The 19,684-nt window shown below is 57.4% G+C and overlaps 1 protein-coding gene across 1 annotated transcript in view; it reads right to left on the reverse strand.

The window, feature by feature from the left end:
- FAM222A (family with sequence similarity 222 member A) overlaps positions 1-16,359 on the reverse strand; it is a 57,739-nt gene extending 41,380 nt beyond the window's left edge. Inside the window, exon 1 of the mRNA XM_059894164.1 lies at positions 15,515-16,359. The gene's annotated coding sequence lies outside the window, so the exon portion shown is untranslated. The remainder of the gene's footprint in view (positions 1-15,514) is intronic.
- Between the last annotated feature and the right edge of the window lie 3,325 nt (positions 16,360-19,684).

The raw sequence follows: 19,684 nt of genomic DNA on the forward strand, positions 1-19,684 counted from the left end.
GGAGAAACTGAGGCACAGAGAGGGCCAAGTCACTTGCCCAAAGCCATCCAGTGAGGGACTGACGGATCAGGGATCTGAACTCATCTCCACGTGGCTCTGCGATCCTGACCACCACACCCACACAGCCCTCGGAACGAGACAGCGCGCCGGGAAGGGGTGGGCAAGGACTCCAGGGCTGATCACTCTAGGTTCAAACCCCAGCTCTTCCTCTCCAGCTGTGCAGCCTTGGGCAGGTCAACTAACCTCTGCGTGCTTCAGCTTCCCCATCTGAAGAAAGGGGTTCAGATCAGTGAGGCTGAATTTTGGCATACGATGAATTTCATGCGTTTATTAAATTGGAAAAGAAAAGAAAAAAGTGAAGAACGTGAAAGCCGGTGGACTTAAGACAGTGCCCAGCCAGGTGTGGGGACAGTCAGGTCGCTGGGCCTAGGGCACATTTTGGCCCTGGGCCGTGGGCTCAGCCTGGCCCGGCCCAGCCCTGCCAGGTGGGTGCCAGGCCTGGGGAGGGGTGGCAGCGGTGTCTCCCAGCCTCGCCAGGGCATGCGCCAGCATGTGCGTGTGCGCGGCTGTGTGTGTTGCTGCAGCAGTTTCTATGCAAACATGTTAATTTGTTTTCATTTTGTGTTTTTTTTTCTCTCGCAGGATAATTGGGTGAGTTTGAAGTCTTGGCGAGGCTGCTGATTATAGCTATTTGGGTGGTGCCCTCGTGGGGCTCGGGCCCTGCCTCCTGCCTCTGGCAGTGAAGGCGGTGGCTGCGGGTGCCTTCAGGGGTGCGTGGAGCTGCCGCTGGGTTCTGGGGACTCTCGTTGGCCGCGGATGGGGATGGGGAAGGCAAGACATCCTGGGAGCCCCATCATTCCCGCCACCCAGATAACACCACATCAGTGAAGGGTACAAATCCTGCCCACAAACATCTTTTCTGTGCTCTGTTTGTTGAAGTAAAAAGAAATTGTGACATGGCTGCCAATATTGAAAAGAAAAGAACTAAAATTCCATCTAAAATTCTCATTGTCTGGTTTCTCTTGAAAACAAACTAAAGCTGGCAGCTCTGGAGCCCACGTTCCCACGAGGCCCAGTGGCAGCTGGCTTTGTTCATTGTGTCACCTGGTTGGCCCCTGTGGGCACCTGAATTTTCCACCCGGGAGCAGGGCACAGGCTTTGGGGTCGGATGGTCCAAGGCTCCAACAGAGGCTCCACCCGCAGAAGCTGTGTGACCTCAGCCGGCATCTGCCTTCCTGAGCCTCCTGTCTCATCCGTAAACCCCTGCCTCGCCCTGGGAGGATTAAACCGAGATGGCCGAGCTTTCAGGAGCATAGTAAGGGCTTGGAAGTGTTTGCTCCCTTGGGTGGAGGAGGGAGAGCTGGGGTGGGACCTGCCTGCTCCTTGGATGTCCTGCACTTGACCCCATCCCCAGACATGCAGCCTTGTCACTGATCTGTTTGTATCTGTTTCTTCCACTAGGCTAGGCAGGGACCTGGTCCTGATGGCCAGGGCTGCATCTTTGTTTAGACTTCACTGAAAGCCTACCACACGCCACACTGTGGACGGAGAGTTTGGAGAAAGAGGCTTGGGGCTGTGGCACTGGTGAGCAGGGTATAGGCCCAGAGGAGGGACTTGGAGCCCTTTAGGGAAGAGGAGAGTTGGAGTCACCCCTGAAGAGAAGGCATGAGTGTGCCCGCATGAGCGTGTGGTGGGGAAGGCACTCCCGGTGGGAGCCCCGGCCTGAGCAAAGGCACAGAGCAGGGAGCGAGCTGGTGGGTGCAGGCTGGTCCCGGGTTGCTGGACTATGCCATGGGAAGCCAAGTGGCCTTTGGGGGCTTCCTGTGGGTGGTTCTGGGCCTCCCACAGGGCTGAGCTCACAGATGGGACTTGGTCAGTGGCTGCAGGCCAGGTGGGGGTCAGAAAAACACTAAGAGCTGGGCTTTCTGGGAAGCTACCTTCCCTGTGTTCCTGGGCTCCTTAGGGCCCTGGGACCCCTGACAAGCCACTTCAGCTATCTGAGATTCAGTCTGCTTACCTGCAAAATGGGGCTACGGCAGGGACCCAGTGAGCCAATCCCTGCCATGTGCTTGTGCTCCTAAGAGTTACCCTCACATCCCTGCCACCCACCCACTGCCTTGTCCTCTCACCTCTCCCAGGAGGTGGCAGGGGTGCCAGGAAACCCCAGGCCACGTTTGTGCAGCCTGAGTACGTGCAGGCACTGAGCTCGGCACATTACTTGCCCCCTGGCCCAGCATCCCTGATGCTCCCAGGGGTGGATTCTATTTCATTCTCATTTTTAAGCCAAGGGGATCGAAGCTCAGAGAAGGTTTAATGGGTAGGGCAGCCCTCAACAGGTCCCGGGCTTGGTCTCCACTAAAGCTGCAGCTGCTAGCCCAGAGCCTGGCCAGGATGGAGGGATGGAATGGACGCCTGGTACCCTGTTGCCCAGGCAACAGAGCCAGCCAGCAGCCTTCCTCAGGCCACCCCGGCAACTGAGGCGGCACCTCAAATTGCAAGCTCTGGGTCCAGGCCCAAAAGGCAACTCCATGGGAAGAAAAGGCTTTGAAGTCGGCCAAATCCTGGCCCCAGGACCAGCTGTGTGACTATGACAAGTGGCCTGTCCTGAGCCTCAGTGTCTTCACCTGTAAGTGGGACTATTGCCCTTGACCTGCAGGGTTGGTGGAGTGTCTGGCCCAGTGCTGGCACACAGTAGGCCCACGGCAAACCAGGTTAATGGCTGCCCTTGGCTCCTCTAGCAGCTGGGGCCCCCAGAAAACAAGAGGCAGGCAAATAATGGTGGAAGGAGGTGTCAGGGAGAAGATGACAGGCTCCCTGGCCAGCCCCTTGGGGATGGCGGCAGGCCTCTGTGGAGGACTCAGGCCTCCCCGGTCACACAGGGTGGCAGCTGGCAGCACCCCCTCCCCCACTGAGCACCACACAAAGGGGCCTCTATTCCTGCTCTGAGCATTTGTCCGTGGCCGGCTGGGCTGCACCGCCTCTCCCCACTCCACTGGCTGCCCCGCCTGGCCCAAGCCTGCCCAAGCCTACACAAAGGCCGGTGTGTCCCTGCCGAGCCAGCCTGGCCTCAGAAGACCCCATCCACAGAGAGCTAGAGAGCTCAAAAGGGTCCTGGGGAGGGTTCGTAGAGTTGGCCAGCCCTCACATCCAGGCCACTGATGGGGAGGTGGCTGGAAAGGCATAAGAAGGGCTTTGGAGTGGCTGAACCTGAATCTGGCTCCAGCTTCCCCACCTCCCAGCTCTGCAGCCCTAGATCAGTTTGGACCTCAGTTTTCTCATCTGTACAATGGAGGCAATGATGACAACCTGCCCAACTTTCTGGGCAGTGGAGGGTTTGGTTAGGTACGGGGGCCTGGCGTGCAGTTAGCACCCAGCACCTCTGAGGCAGATTAGAGGCAACTGGGGGAGGGGGCGGCAGGCAGCATCCCCCTATAGACCACTCCCCTCACTACCTCCATCCAGCAAGGTCCACGTGTGTTGGTGCTGTCCCTCAGGCCTGGGCCTGAGCCCCTTACTGCCCCTGGCCCATCTGCAGGCAGTGGGATGACAGCAGCTACTGTTTATGAAAACACCCACTGTGTGCTGGGACTTTTAGCTCCATCATCTCCTTCTGACCCTACAGCTACCCTGGGAGGGCACAGCAGGATGGGCTCTGCAGTCCAGCAATCCTGGCTCCACCACTTCTGGCTGTGAGACTCTGGGCCTCGCACTCCCTGTTGCTACTAAGAAGAGCAGCCCGCCCTCAAAGGGTCCATGTAACAACTAAATGAGAAAAAGCCTACTTCATGCCTGCAGCCCAGAGCTTGGCCCCAGCCAGCTTGAAATCCTGACCTACTGGGCTATGACCCCCAACTCACAGGTGGGGAAACTGAGGCCCGGCTGGCAAGTGGCACAGGGCCTGGCATGCAGGGGGAGGGCAATAAACCTGATGGATCATTCTAGGAGATGGGATTCAAAGCCAAAGTCTGGTGGACACTGAGCCCCTCTTTTCTCCTTGAGGATTTTGCAGACGTATTTTAGGCGGCTTTTTTTTTTTTTTTTTTTTCTTGTTTCACAGTCATCCTCAGCCTGTGAAGGGTGTGGCTGGAGACCCGGGCCGGGCGCCTGACCCATCTCCCTGGCTGACCCCCAGGAGCCCTCACCCTGCCAACACAAAGTCCCCCTTTCTCCCTTCCATGGGCGCGGGGCGGCCAAGTGAACAGCAGAATCCCAAGTAATTAAGCCGGCGTGCACCATCCGGGTGCCCGGGAACACTGTGGAGTTTCCCTTTTATGTTTACAGCAATTGTATGAAAATGTGCAACACGGAGCGGCACCAGCTGACAAATGAGACGAAACAGACAGGATTCCAGGCCGGCTTTTTTCCGGCCCTGATTGGCATTAATTGTGAGCGTTTACAAAGCACAACTCGGCGCCTGACATTTGCTTCAAGCAAACGTTTCCTTCTAATAGTTTTAATGATTACAACGGGAGCTGGTGATCACTGCCAGGTGGGGAATGGGCTGCCTGGTGTCTGGCCTGGGCTCCTGCCAGGGGCCTGGCTGGCCTGTGCTTGCCCGGGTCCCAAGGGTCCCCTTTCCCCCGCTACCTGTTGCAGGAGGGCTGCCCCAAGTACCGGGCCTCAGGCACCAGGACCCCAGCATGCGGCCTGGAGCTGCCAGTTTATGAAGTTGATGGGGAAACCCACTGGCACAGGGATCCTGGTGCAGACCTGGGGGAGCTGGAGGGCAGGGGAGGAGGGAGGAGCAGCACACTTGGCTGGCCTGGCTCTGAGGCTGGAGGGGCTGAGTTTCCTCAGTCTACAAGGGACTAGGAAGGACCCCACAAACGCTGCCTGCTGTTTCCTTGCCGTGTGACCTGGGCTGAATCCCTTCCCCACTCTGGGCCTAACCTTCCTCACCTACAATGTGAGGGTCAGGAATATGGTCAGATCAGAGTTCCGGTCCCAACTCGGGCCTCTTTCCAGCTGCATGACCTTGGGAGAGGCCCTGGCTCTCTCTGGGCCTCAGTTTTCCCCATCAGTAGAATGGAACTCATAATCCCCACAGTTTGCAGAGTGGTTTCTAGACTCCAATAGAAAGGGTGTAAAAACCCTGAGTTTCTGGCTGGCCTGGAGCCTGTGTCTCATTCCCTCCCCAGAGAGTCCTCCAAATACTTCACTCACTCATGCATGCATTCATTCACTGACTTATTCATTCAATAAACATCGAATGTCCTGATTAGGAACCTGGGAAGACATCAGTGAACAAAGACCTTCACTTGGGGAAGAGATATGACAGACAGATAACAGAGGCTTTTCACATGCAGTTTCACATCCACTTCTTATCCCCATTTTACAGAGAAAAAAACTGAGGCATGGAGGGGAAAAAACAACAGTCTGACATCCCCCAGCTGGGATGAGGTGGTGCGGCAACAGAACCCTAGCAGGCTGCCGCAGAGGTGAGTGCTCTCAGATGACCAGCCCACTCAGCCCTTCCTGAGGTCCCAAGGAGCGCTGACCCCATGGACAGGGCTCATCTGCCCAGCCGGGCTGGGCACCATGCCAGATGGCCAGGACCAATGGGAAGAGCGGAGTCTGTGAGGCCTGGGCAGCCTGGGGGAAATGAATTCCTGGGGCTGCATTTCCTGGGCTAGAAATGGAAGAAGAGGCGCCTCGTCCGGGAGCCCCACTCATGCCCACATTTGCATCGACACTGCACAGTGCCCATTCCATGCCAAGAAAGAACAGCAGATACTTGGACAGCTCCATGGCACGTGCAAAGGCCCGGAGCCCAGAGAAAACCCAGTGGGTTCAGGAACTTCTGGCAGTTTGCTGAGGCCAAAAAAGCCTCCTCTCAGCAGTCAGGTCCCATGGGGCCTGCTCACCCCTGCCCCACCTGGCCCCCTGACTTTGCCGGGCCCACACTAAAGGAAGCCCCCAGGGTGGATCCCAGCTCCATGCTTGGCTCCAGCCAGAAAAACGCTGGCAAATGTTTCTTTTGGAGTCAGTTTGGGGGATGGGGCAGGGAGAAACGTTTTTTCTTTTTTATGGGAATTTTTTTTTTCCCTTTTGCATATGGTGGCACAGATGGGCCCATGATCCATAAAAACTGTTTGCAATTAAACTCCCACTTTGCATGGCTGGATTTGTCAGTTGTGTGAGCCACAAGCACGGGGCTCCACACTGACGGGGAGATGGGACTTGGGGCAGGACAGGTGGAGGCCCACGAACCTGCTCTGGGCTTGTGGCCCAAGATGATGGTGTGCTGAGACAGCCATGCCAGCTCCCTCTCTGGGCATCCCCCAGCCCTCGCCAGGAGTCGGAGTATGGCCAGGCAGCTGGGGTGGGGCTTGGCAGGGCTCCCCTGCCCAGCGGAGACTTGGCCAGTGCTGGGTGCCCCGGCTGTGTGGGTAATGAGGGTGGAGAGGGGGGAGGTAATCACCACTCAGCCCCTGCCAGAGACTGGGGCTGGGACCCAGGATAGGCAGGAGGGTGGTCGGGCAGCACGAGCCATAATGGGGGTCTAGCGGGCAGAGTGCAACGCCAGGTTCAAGGCTGAGGAGCCAGAACCTCTGGCCCAGTTGGCAGAAAGGATATCAGGTGGTGCCAGGAAGAGCTGCCAAGGGCCAGAACTGGCTCCTTCCTCATCCCCAGGGGAACTGGCAAAGCCTCTTTGTACCTCTTGGAAGCAGGTAGGGAAATCGAGGCAGTCACTAAGACTATCTCAAGGGCCTGGGCTTCCCCTTGCCACAGCAAGGGACCCTCTGCATTTGGAGCCATTTCCAAGGGCTTCCAAAGTGGAGGTGAGCGGCCTGCACCCCTTCCACTAGTCCTGGCCTCAAAATGCCACCCCAGGCTTCCCTGGTGGCGCAGTGGTTGAGAATCTGCCTGCCAATGCAGGGGACATGGGTTCGTGCCCTGGTCTGGGAAGATCCCACATGCCGCGGAGCAACTAGGCCCGTGAGCCACAGCTACTGAGCCTGCGCGTCTGGAGCTTGTGCTCCTCAACAAGAGAGGCCACGACAGTGAGAGGCCCGCGCACCGCGATGAAGAGTGGCCCCCACTTGCCACAACTAGAGAAAGCCCTCGCACAGAAACGAAGACCCAACACAGCCATAAATAAATAAATAAATAAATAAAATTAAAAAAAAAAAAAAATGCCACCCCAGCTGCCGCGCTGGCATGCCTGCTTAATTTGGGTTAATAAATGCATCATTTGGCTTTGGGAAATCCCGCGTTCACTAATAATTGTTCCCCAATGAAAAGAAATAAGGCCCCGATACCCCCTTTCGCCCCACCCCCTCCAAGCTGGGAAAGAAAAGTCATAAAAATAGCTTGTTACCTCACCTATTGAGGCCCCGACTGGATGTTACTGCTAATTGGGTATAACATCCTTGTCTTGTTCTCTTAGAAGCTAAATCAAGAAAGCGCCACTGCTGTGAACTAATTATATCTCCGGCCTGCAGCCTGCAGCTTGTCTCTCCCTTTATTGAGTTAAAAAATGGTCACGAACCTTCATCTTTTATCCCCACCAAGCGCTGGGTCCAGGCTGCCTGCCACACCTGGTGGTGAGGAGAGCGGACAGCCCTGTGGGAAGGTCTAGGAGGGCTTTGGGGACACGCAGCAGGGTTGGGGAGGGCGGGAAGTCCCTGCCCCAGGTACCTGCCTGGTTCCCTCCCCCAGCCCTCACCCCCAGGCCTGGTGTTCAACTTTTCCTGGAGAGAGAGACTCTGGCCTCTCTCCTCCTTGCAGCTGGGCCCACGGGGACACCAGGAGCATTTCAGCCCGGCAGGCATTTTCATTCATTGATTCATTCAACAAATATTTCTTGGATGCCTACCTACTATGTGCCAGGCAAAGGTTCTAGGCTAAAGCCTCCAGTAGACCAGAGGTAGCCCCAAGCACCAGCTGACCTCACCCTGGGTTCATGGAGGCGCTGAATAAATACACTTAGACAGGATTGGATCATTCCTCTGCTCCAAGATCTGCCATAGCTCCCTACTATGGGAGGGCAAAGTCTAAATGCCAAGACCACCACAGTCTCCTCCACAGCCCCGTCCCCTCCCACATTCCAGCCACATCCAGCCATACACCAGTCCCTCAACCTAAACACTCTTGCCTGTGGCCTCTGAGCTGCTTCTCATGCTGTTCCCTTCACCTAAAAGGACCCCCTTCCCTTTCCCAGAAGGCCCAGCTCTGTCTGCCAGAAGTCCACCAGCCTTTAAGGCCTTGGCCTTTAATGACACCTCCTCCAGGAAGGCTGCCCGGTCTGTCCCAGGCTGTGGACTTCAAGACCTGGATTTGAATGCCAGCTCAGCCACTCAGTAAGTATGTAACCCTGCTCTGCTTAATGGCTCTTAGCCTCAGTTTCCACATCTCTAAAATGGGTTAAGACTTCTTCCTAGGAGTGCTGAGAGGCACACTGCAGGTGCTCTGGGGAATGATGAATGAGAGGGTGCCCAGGAAGGACCTGGCTCTCAGGAAGAGCTCAGTAAATGCTATTATTATTATCCAGACTGAAAGCATCTGCAATCTGCTGACAGCACTCCATGCTGAGCATGTGATGGGCTGTGCAACTCTGGGAGTTGGAGGAAGGTAACAGACTCTCACACCTCAACAGTCTTCATGGCTGAAGAACAACCCATATCCTCAGAGAAGATTCCCCAGAAATCCCTCGCTCTGGTACCCTGGTCCTCTGAACCGTACAGAGATGGGCTAAAGGGACCCCTGAGCTTATTGAGGCCAGGCAGGCAAGCAGGCTTCAGCACATAGGCCCCACTGATTGACTGGTGCCGCCTGCCCAGAGCCCTCCCTGGCAAGAACCCAAGGTCAGGGGAAGAACTCAGTGGGGGAAGAGGGCAGCAACTGACTGGTGATGTCTGCCAAGGGCACAGCAGTGTAAAGCAAGCCAGACCTGCCACGGATTTGCTATCCTTGACATCTTACAGAGGACACGGCTGAGGCCGGGCTAGAGTAGAGGGTGACTTGCTCAAGGTCGTGAGCTCATGAAAGCAACAGCTGGCCCAGAACTGGTCCCCTTAGCTCCTGCCCAAGGATCCTCCTGTGACAGCCCCACCCAGCCCAGCACCCTCACAGGCAGAGGACAGGCAAAACTTGTGTGGATAACAAAGGGGATTCTGTTGAACTGCCACGTGGCCCTGGGCTGAGCCTCAGTTTCACCATTTACACAACAGGGACAAAACCTTGCTGAGTCTCAGTTTCTCCATTTACACAACAGGGACAAAAACACCCTTCCCAGAACCACATGAGAATGTGGTTGCCAAAGCGGAAAGCTCTGTCTGGCACACAGCAGACACCAGCCGTGTCCTGTGATTCCCGTAATAGGTGAAGGTGTTTAGACAGAAGCCCCCAAAGCTAGCAATAGAAAGTGTCTCCTCCTCCAGGGAGCCCTCCCTGAATACTACAGCTGGAAGTAGTCATTTCCACCTCTGATTTCCTAGTGTGCTTTTGAAAGACTGGGGGCCCCAGAGGGCAGGGGCCATATCTGGCTTGTTCATTGCTGTCACCCTGCCTCTGGCACAGTGCCTGCACACTGTTAATTCCTATATTGTGGCGACCTACCCACTGTACTGTGATGGTGTGTCTAAAGCCTCACCACCTCTCAAGGCAACTGGGCTTGTTCATCTTTGCATCCCCAGCTCCTGGCAGGGAGCCTAGCACAGAGTGGTGAATCTCCCGGAATGAACGGATGAATAAAGAGCAAAAATAGCAGTTCCTGTTTACTGCCCGCTTGCTGTCAGTTCCTGCCAAGCCTCACAGCTGCCCTCCAAAGTGGACCTCTGACCCATCTGACAGATGAGGAGACCGAGGTCATGCAGATGCTGAGGGGCAAAGCCGAGCCCCCAGTTCAGGCCTGGGGACTGCAGGCCAGGAGGCTCTGCCACCTCTTCCTCTCCCAGTGCCAAGCTCAGGCCTGGACCCTGCGGGGCAGCTGCCCCTGCCTTGGCAGCGAATCCTGGAGCAGACAGCTGGTGGCTGGACCTCCCTCCTCCTCCTCCTCCTCCTCCTCCTCCTCCTCAGCCCCCTGCCCCACAGACTCTAGGTCAGTAAGTTCTGAGTCATTAAGTCCCCATCCTCAGGAGCCTGTTCACAGTCAGCCTCGGCCTTACCCCCTGACCTCCCAGGCCTTTGTCCCCTGTGCCCTATGCACAATGGCAGGGGCTCCCAGGGCCCCAAACAGCTGCTGTGGCCGGGATGCTGGTTTGTTGTGAGGCCAGGATGACTGGCTGGGTCCTGGTCCTGAGCCCACCTAGCTCTGAAAGGCTCAGTCAAGCTCCCCCAAGCACTCTGCACACTCAAGCTCATCCCACCCACAAGCCTGTGAGAAAACTGCTATTACGCCCTTGAACAGATGAGGCAAGTGAGGCCCAGAGAGGCAAAGTGACTTGTCTGAGGACACACAGCCAGCGAGAATGCAGTCAAGGTTCATCCCAGTCTGCAACGCCCAAGCCCCTACAGAGGCTGCCAGACTGACCTACGGGCACCCAGATCATATTGCACCCCTCCCTGCCAGACACCTTCACTGGCTTCTGGCTGCTCTTCCCCTGGACAAGTCAGGTACTTAGCGCAGCACTCCTAGCTTAACTGCACATCCTCCTAGCTTAACTCCCTTTTACCTCCGCCCTCTTATAAGCTCCCCCTGCCCCTCTGATCATGCCCCTAGGTTCTCAAGCTCCCTCCTAGTGACATCCCCATTCACTCCATACTAGGCAGATCCACCCAGTCCTCAGGGCCCAGAGCAAAAGCCTCCTCTGCAGGAAGCCCTCCACGACCAGTTGTAGTTTCCCTCTCCTCAGTGTCTCTCCTCCAGCCCTGCTCTGGCTCTGTCTGTAATTCGAGTCAGTTGCAGACTCATCTTACTCCCCATGGAGGCTGCAGGCCATCTGATTCCTTAGAGCTTTGCCACCCAGACAGTGGCCAGCAGGGTGCCCTCAACCCAGGCTGATGCCCCTTGTTTACCAAATGGAAACACAAAGGGGTGAGGGAGAGGGGAGCTGGAACCCATGCCTGCCCTTTCACCCTTCTCACTGCCCACGCTGCACCCCTATTTCTGGCCATCAACAGACCTCACACTTCTGCCCCTCCCTGGCTGTGTGACCTTGGGTAGTAATGTAATCTCTCTGTGCTCCTGTTTCCTCCCTGGTAAAATGGGGGTAGTAATAGCATCTGCATTTCTTAGGGCTATGACATAAACCCTGGGAGGTATCAGGCAGGAATGATTACTATTATTATGTCTGTCTACACCCTACTCCAGTGGCCAGCGCATGAATTTAGGGTCAGAGAGACTTAGGTCCCGACCGACCACTTATTAGGTGTATAATTCTGGGCAGGTGGCTCATCCCCAGGGCCTCTATTTTTCCCATCTCTAAAATGGTACTAACTCCGCCCCTAGGAATGCAACCCGCCCCCCCCCCACCCCGGCCTTTTGTTCCACGCACGCAGTAGGCATTCAGATATTTCTCAACTAACAAACCAACCAACGGCCCAGGTGAAAGGAATCCCTCCCCCTTCCAGCCTCCTCCCTCACCCCACCCCTCCAGCCTCCAGAATCCCCCTCCCCACCCCCAGCCCGTGCAGACTAAAATAGTCATTAGGCAGATTTCAAAAGATGTCAGTAGCTTATAATTATAGTCGACATCCTGAGATAAAAGTGATTACCTTGGATGCAAATCACTTAGCAACCAATCAGGGCGGTGGGCGGCGCCCGCAGAGGTGACCGGCCAGCGCGCAGCCCTCCTCCCGAAGCCCGCCCCGCACAGGCAGAGAAAGCGCACAATAGCTCTTGACACGCAAATGGGTTAACACAATAAAGGCGGCTCCGGCCGCTGCCGGGGCAGAGCAGCAATCCCCGGCCCGCGGGAGGTAATAAGGCGGCCCTTTTGTGTGCGCCCCCCCGTTCTCACCCCCGCCCCCGAGCCCAGAGGAATCTCCGCCTGATTGAATTACGGTCCATGAATATGAGCTGCTCCGCTAGCTTCCTCCGGTTGGAGAGGGACTGGAAGGCGGAGGGCGCAGAAGGGAGACTGGGCAGGGGGGCCCCTGGCCAGGCCCCAGGCCCCCAAGGGCTCACATGGGAGCCACGTGGGGTGATCTGGGAAGGTGGGTGGGAGACACAGCACAGGCAGCTGGAAGGGTGGGGGGTCCCTGACCTGCCCTAGGGCCTTTGATCTTTGGCTCCAAGAGGGACTGGGAGAGCCATTCAAGGCCCTGTTCTGAGGATAAGGCTACCAGTGGCCATGAGAATGTGCATTTATGGAGGGCTTATGGTATGCCATCGCCTGTGCTCAGCCCTCACTGAATCCCTAACATGAGGCTGGGCAGTGGATGCTATTATCTGCTCCTTCTCACAGATGAGGAAACTGAGGCTCAGAGAGGCAAAGCTACTCACCCTAGGTCACACAGCCAACAAGGTGGACCCACTCCACAGCCTGGCTCTTAATCACGAGCCACTGGGCGTTAAGAAACCCGGCCCAGTGCAGCCCCGGTCCAGAGCAACTGTGAAGCTCAGAAGGGATAGGGGGTGGGTGAGCTTATATGGAATTAGACCTGTGATAAGGATTACTGCGGGTGGAAGGTAGGGAGCTAACCTTGAGAGAGGAGACTGCTCAGAGATTTGAGAAGGTTTCCGCCCCCCCCCCCCCCCGCCCCGGACTGGAAGGGATGTCCAGGGTCTCTGTCACTGTCAAGGGAGCCCTCACCGGATCCTCTCCCTGCTTAAATCTCCCCCATCACCTCAGCCTCCAGGACACACCCACCCCAGGGCCACCTCTTCCCCTCAACAGCACACTCCAGCACTCAGGCTTGCTACATGGCCACTCCCAATGCCCAGAACACTTTTCCACTCGCCTGCCTGGCAGGTCTCTATTTGTCCTTTCTGAGACTCACATGGTACCCCTGCTAATAGGGCCCTTCCTGACCCTCAGGCTGGGTTGGGAGCCAAAGTTGTCATTGCCCCATCAACATCCTTGATTTCCCCACCAGCTGAGTGCCAACCAAGAGGGTCCCCAGAATGGCTGAGGGCAGACTCACACCCCTCCCCGAGGTAAGCCCAGAGGGGCAGGTGACAAGGAGCCTAGGGCTGGCTCTCTTGACCCTTCCTGGCAGGCAGGTTTCATGCCATACCTTTCTTACCCCAGTACTGGAGAAAGGGGTGCTGGTGGTGAGGGGAACAGGCTGCCCACAAGGCCAGGACAGAAGTTGCTACTCTGCTCAACACTGTCCTGTAGGTAATGGGGAAGCAGGATTCAAACCCGGGTTTCAGTGTGGGAAGGCATCGCAGTGCCTCCATAGCAGATAGCCCCTGAGGGTCTTACAGGGACCCTCGTCCCACAAGTGGGGGTGCCTCCCTCCACCCATGGAAGCGGGTGGGAAGACCTGGGGACTCAGGAGCCAAGGCAGTTCAGAGCTGAACCTCTGCAGCTGCCTGGCTGAGCACCTGTAGCCTGTTGCTTCCTCTGTTTGAGCCTCAGTTTCCTCATCTGTAAAATGGGCCACAGCACATAAGCTACTCCAAAGAGTAACTGAGATCCTGTAAAATGCCTGGCACGTAGGGAGACGCCGGGTAAGCTGGCACTCCCTCCTGCTTGTCGCCTGGTGCTATTGCCAAGCCCAGGGAAGGGAACAGAAGGAATTGCCCAATTCTGACAGCCTCTCCCTCCGCCTTGGCTGTGGAAGTGTAAATACTCCACGGAGGACCTCCGACTGCCTGTGTTTGTGGATCTCTGGCGCACACTCTGAGTTTGTTTCTAAACTGGGAAGCTTCTAGAGGCAGCGCAAACAGCCCTTCTGCCCACCTCTCCCGCTTCTACCCCCATCTGCCGTTGCTCTGTCCTTGGAAGCCTGTGTGTTTAACGACACCATTTCAGCTGGAAATATCATCTCCCTGCCAAGCCCCCCAAAGCAGCTCCACTGATACTTATCGACCTGTTAAATCTAGCTAGAGAGCCTGGTAGGAGAACGGGGGGGGGGAAGAAAAAGCTCACTACGTAGAGACTGGGGCCTGGCTTCTCATAATGACCCCCACGCACTCCCCTCTGCTGTCACCCCACCCCGCACCGCTTAAGCAATGACACAGTTCTCTAACCTTTTCCTAGAAATGTGATCACAGCAGTTTCACCCACATCCGACACCAGCAGCAACTGCTGGAAGGAACTTAGAAGAGGAATCAAAGAGCCAGCAGCAGAACGCTGCTCTGGGCCTTCACACGGAACAGGGCCAGGGCTGGGGTGTGGCGGGGAAGAGAGGGCTGCTGCCTGACCCCCATCAAAGCTGGCCCCTGGCAGGGGCACGCTTATTCAGACCTTGGCACTGATGGGCCTGACTTACCCTCCATTCACTTAATGAGCACCACACTGTGCTTATCAGATCATCTTAAACACCAAGAGGAGAGTGGGGCAGTCAGGAGTTCAGGCTTGGCCAAGGCCCTGCCATCTTGGGGTCGAGCAGCAGGGGGAACCCCGGGACTGGAGGGGCAGCAAGCAGCAGCTCCCCAGCACCTTCCCGGGCTGGGGGTGGGTCACCCCCGTTTCCCTGAGCAGAAGTAGCCTGCTTTAAGGCTGGGGGTCCACATCACTCTGGGGACCCTGGGAACTCCAGCCTGATGGTTGGGGTCCAGGGAGCTCTCCTCTGTAGCATCCCCTTCTGAAAGCACAAAGTTGCTCTGCTTGGGAGTCCTGCGCCCCCAGGCACTGCCAGGTTATATGGGCAAAGCTAAACACCTGTCTTTGGGGGAGGGGCATCAGCAGGGACAGCTGGCACTGCCTCCCTCCCCCACCCCATCGGGGCGCTGGGGATTTAGGTCAGAGGACTGCAGTTGGAGGTGGGGGAAGTCTGCTTTCACCCCTCCACTACCCAAAGGCATCCAGCCTCGTCCCAGGTTACCACGACCCCGCCCCCTCCGGCCTTGGGTCAGGACAAGTCGCGTCGCCACGGCAACCGCAGCGACGTCAGAGGTCTGGCAGTGACGTCACGCCGTGACCCCACTGGGGAACTCATCGTCTCTGCGAGCTCTTTGTAGGAACGCGGCGGTAAGGTGAACCCTGCTACAGTCCAGCCTCAGAGGGCACAATCCTCAACGCAGCCACCTGCATGGTCGGGACACTACGTCCCCCTCTGAGCTAATGTCCCTTGAAGATTTCAGAGGCTACTCGGGAGAAGCCCAAGGTGTCCCATCCTGGGTGCTCCCCCAACCCCTCTAAGACGCGAGAACTCCCGGGGAATTTTCGGATGATTGAGCTGCTACCTTTGTCTGTTGGCTTTAGGGGTGGGGTGACCTTTCCTCTCCGGCATACGCCCCACCCAGGGCTCTGCCGGAGTCCTCACAACGAGCCCCCCGTGTCCACTCCGGCCGACAGGCCGGTCTAGACAAGTTGTGAGCGGGGGGAAAGGGGCAGACAAGGGCCACTGCTGCTTCAGGATCCCCAAAAGCCCAGGGCCTCTTTATTTCCAATCTGGCTGCCCCGACGCCAGAGGGTGCCCCCAGCTTCACCCCGGAACCCCGCCCCGCGGAACTCACCTAATCAGCCAGGCCGTCGAAGGGCACCAGGTCTCAGCGGCTACGACTCTCCGCTCGCCGGGTCGCAGCCATGCAGAGGTGGCAGAGGCGGCAGAGGATGCCTGAGGAAGCCCCCTTTGGGGGCCGATGCCTCTCTCCGGGTGGGAAGAGACGCTGTCGGTGTGGTCTATCCAGGCGCCGGCCCACGCCGTCCGAAGTCGGGGGTTGGGGTTCTCTCGGCTCAGCGGGGGTCGTGCCCGCCCGGGACCCGGGACGCGCGGGCGCTCAGGCGGCGCATCCTCGCCGGGGGCCTGTGCTCACAGCGTCCGGCGGGCGGCGCTGCGCCTCCCCTCGGGGTCCTGCTCGGGGCTGCAGCTCCCCGGGGCGCCCTCTCTGCCCGCGCCAGGGACCCGGAGACCACGGCTCCTCTCGCCGGCCCCAGCTGCAGCCTGTCTTTGTTGCTTCCTCTCGCTCGACCGCCCGCCCGTGGCTTGCAGCCCCCCGGTTCGCCCGAGGGTGGGGGGGGGGTCGCCTCCTCCGAGGCTGCACGCACCTGCAGCGCCCCGACTCCTCGCCGGGCATGCACCGGCCCCCGCAGGTTGCAAAGAGAGGCGGCGAGAATGCACCGGCCCCTCCTCCTCCTGCTCGGAGCCCCGGGTGTGGGGGGAGGGGAAGCCGGAGAGCAGCGGCAGCCGCGGCGGCGGCAGCGGGCGGTGGAGGCTCGGGTGCAGCCCCGGGGGCCTCGGCGCCGAGAAATGGTCCGGGTGGCGCTGGGCGGATGTGAGGACGGCCCGGAGGATGGTGCACTGGGCGTTCGAGCTCTCGAGCTGCAGCAGGGGCGGCGCGCGCCGGGCTCTCACGCGCCCATGGCCCCGGGCGGCGCGTGGGGGCTCCCGGGGCCTCAGCCTCAAGCCGCCTAGCGCGCGCCGGCGCCTCGCCTCGCCTCGGGCCCGGGTGCCGCGCGCCGCGCCCCACAGGCGGCGTGCCCGGCTCTTCGCCTCCCCCGGGTGCCGCGCGCAGCCTCTCGGCGGAGCCGTCAGCCCTGCAGTCCTGCCCGCTGCTTCGCTCCGGTCCGACTGACAGGCGCTAGCGCCCGCAGCCGCCGCCGCGTCTTGCCCCCCGCCCGCCCCCTGCGGTCTGGCCCAATCAGCGGCGGCCGAGAGGCGGTTACCAGGGTGACGCGGCGCCGCGTCCTGCGGGGGGCGGAGCCGGGGGCCGCCACGCGCGCTTTTCGCGGCAAAATTCAAAGGCCGGCAGGGCGGCTCTCCAACCTCCTCCCCCAAGCTGGGGCGAGGCGGAGCCTGCCTCGCGAGGACTGCAACTCCCGGCATGCAGCGCGCCGGCGCTGGTCGTAAGGGCCCCAACTGGGGGCGCAGGGCATGCTGGTACTTGTAGTCCCTTTGTCGGGAACGAGGGGTGGAAAAATCGGTATCATTTTATTGAGCAAGTATTTGGTAGCACAAGCTAGGTGCGTTGTCTTCATTGTTTCACTTAATTTTGGAAACATCCCAATGAGGAGTTTGTTAAAAATAATAAAAGAAGCTAACACATGTAACCAAGTGTTGATACTTTACCTAAACCTCACACACAACCCTGTGAGATAGGTATTATCACCCTCATTCTACACATGAGAAAACTGATATAGCAGGTACTATCATTATACTCCCAACTTATAGAGAAAATTGAGGCTAAGAGATGTGAAGTGACAGTCCAGAGTGTTTTGCCTCAATTCATATTGTTGGCAGTGATTGATTTTGGCATCACAGCTGAGATCTGTGGAGCACTAACTATATAACCAGGCCTCATGCTCATTGTGAGTTTCACCTCACGGGATCCTCACCACACACGTGGGAGGTAGGCACTGGTACCCACCGCCCCAACTTAATGGATGGGGAAAATGAGGCACAGTATCACCTGGGGTTTTTGTTTTTGTTGTTTTGTTTTGTTTTGTTTGATACTTCATTGGAAGTTTATTTGCCCTGCTTTTTTCTTTGGGGTCCAAATTTTGACTCCATCAAACTATACGCACCTTGCCTTTTACTTTCTAAGCAGCTTAATAGGTTCTCATTTGTTCTGTCTGATAGCCCGCAGGTTGGCCCATTTAGCAGTCCCATTTTACAGCTGGAGAAATTGAGCCCTGGGAGGGATATTTCCCTCAGTTGCCATGTGTGCATCACACAGCAAGTTGGGGAGGCAGCTTTCCAGGAAAGATCTCAGGATCCCTAAAGAAATGCAAAGCAGCAGCCAGAACTCCTCCCACCACACTCAGGCTGTGTCTGTGTGACCCTCACCCCCAACCCACCCCATACCCCCCAGTCCCACAAAACCTGGGCAGGATTCTAGCCCTGGCCTTGTGGCCTTGACATTTATCTTCATGACTCTGTGCCTCAGTTTCTTGTCTGTGTATCATAATTCCTACCTTACAGGTTTGGTGTGGGGGCAGAGTGAGTTATTGCCTGGAAAGGACTCAGAACACAGTAAGTGCTCAATAAATGCCAGCTGTGGTCATTCAGATGTGGAGAGCTCTGGAGACCCTGGTGAATGTACCCAGTGGGAGGAGCTGATTATAGCTGGGCCCTAGCCTACTTCCAGGAGCCAACCCACACCTACCCAGCGCCTGGGAGAGACGCTGGCGGGGAAGCTCCAGCGCTGGTCCAAGTAGGCCACCCACTGCCTTATCTAGGACAGAAGCTGGCCCTGTTTCAGGCTGCCTGCCACACCCCCCGTTCCCAGCATCTCCCTGTCTCGGTGCCCCACTCTGTTTCTCCCCGCTGCCCCACCCAAACCCCCGGGGCGGGGGGCGGGGGTTGTGGTGGGGGAGGGGATTCACCTGGAAACATGATCTGGCCACCAGCTGCTTCAGCTCCTGGGCCAGCCGCCAGAGCTGCCAGTGACGTCTGGTTGGGTTGTCCAGGCGACCTGCTGTGTGGACCTGGGCGTGAAGAGGTGGGGAGAATGCTTGGTGGACCCAGGCCAGGTGCAAGGCGAGGGACAGCGACAATCAAAACCCTGGGAAGAAAGAGAGAGCAGAAAGGGAAGATGGCGGCAGGGAGCCACACCAGAGCCTTTGCAAAGTTTGGGATTTTTTCTGTCGTAGGTTACCATGACTTGACACCTACTATGTGCAAAAGCGCATGCTCAGTGCTATTTATATCACATATTTCTACCTCCTTTTACCCTCACAGCAACTCTGTGAGGTCTATTCCATTATTATCCACATCTTACAGCCAAGGAAGGCCATGCGACTTGCACAAGGTCACACGATGACAGATTGGGGTCCCAACCAGAGCCCCTGACCTTGATTTATTGTGCTCTGTGCCAGCCTCTCATTGACTGGGTGTGACCTTGAGGGCAAGTTTCTTCTCCTCTCTGGACCTCAGTTTCCTCTGCTATAAAGGCTGGGGCTTATAACCCAGCCCTGCCAATCAGACTCTGGAGCTGGCAACCCATCTCTGTCTCAGTAGTTTCCAAAGATCCCCACATGATTCCAAAGTGCAGCCAAGGGGTTAGATGATCTCAAAAGGCCCCTCCATCTCTGAAGGTATGTGAGTCCATGATGTGCTAAATGGTGGCATTTCAGGCAGCAGCAGGCTCGAAGGTAGCTACATAGGGAACTCATCTTCCAGGTGCCCCTATACCCTTCCAGGCAGGTGGATGTCCCCACAGATGCTCAGCCTCGGACCTTCACTTATGCCCCATACACAAGCTCAGTGTATACACAAGCCCATACCGTTCCCCACAGCCCACATCCCTGAAGTCAGACCCTTGTACCATTGCCCCTTGGCCCCCCAACTCTCAGCCTTGACCCAGCCTTTCCTTGCTTTTGGTCGTGTCCAATAACTCTGCATTATGTGAATGGAGACAATGTCAAGATGGATTTGCCACGGTCCGTAGAACCAACAGGCAGGTCGGCCCCTGAACATTGTGTTGGCTCCAGCCAGGGGTCCAAGAGGCCCCAAGGGGGAAAGTGGACTGAGAGCACCTCATTCCTCATGTGCCCTGTATGCCCCTTACACTTCAGCCTTGTTAAAATACCTGTACATCCTCCCAGGTGTCTTCCTGGCCTCCAGGCCTTTGCCCAGGTTGTCCGCTCCATCTAAAATGTCCTCTTTTCCAAGTAGGTAGTTGATGCTTGCTCCTCCTTCAGATTTCAGTTAGGCTGCCACCTCCTCCAGGAAGCCTTCCCTGACT

Source organism: Balaenoptera ricei, chromosome 14 (genome assembly GCF_028023285.1).
Source record: "Balaenoptera ricei isolate mBalRic1 chromosome 14, mBalRic1.hap2, whole genome shotgun sequence".
Taxonomy (NCBI): domain Eukaryota; kingdom Metazoa; phylum Chordata; class Mammalia; order Artiodactyla; family Balaenopteridae; genus Balaenoptera; species Balaenoptera ricei.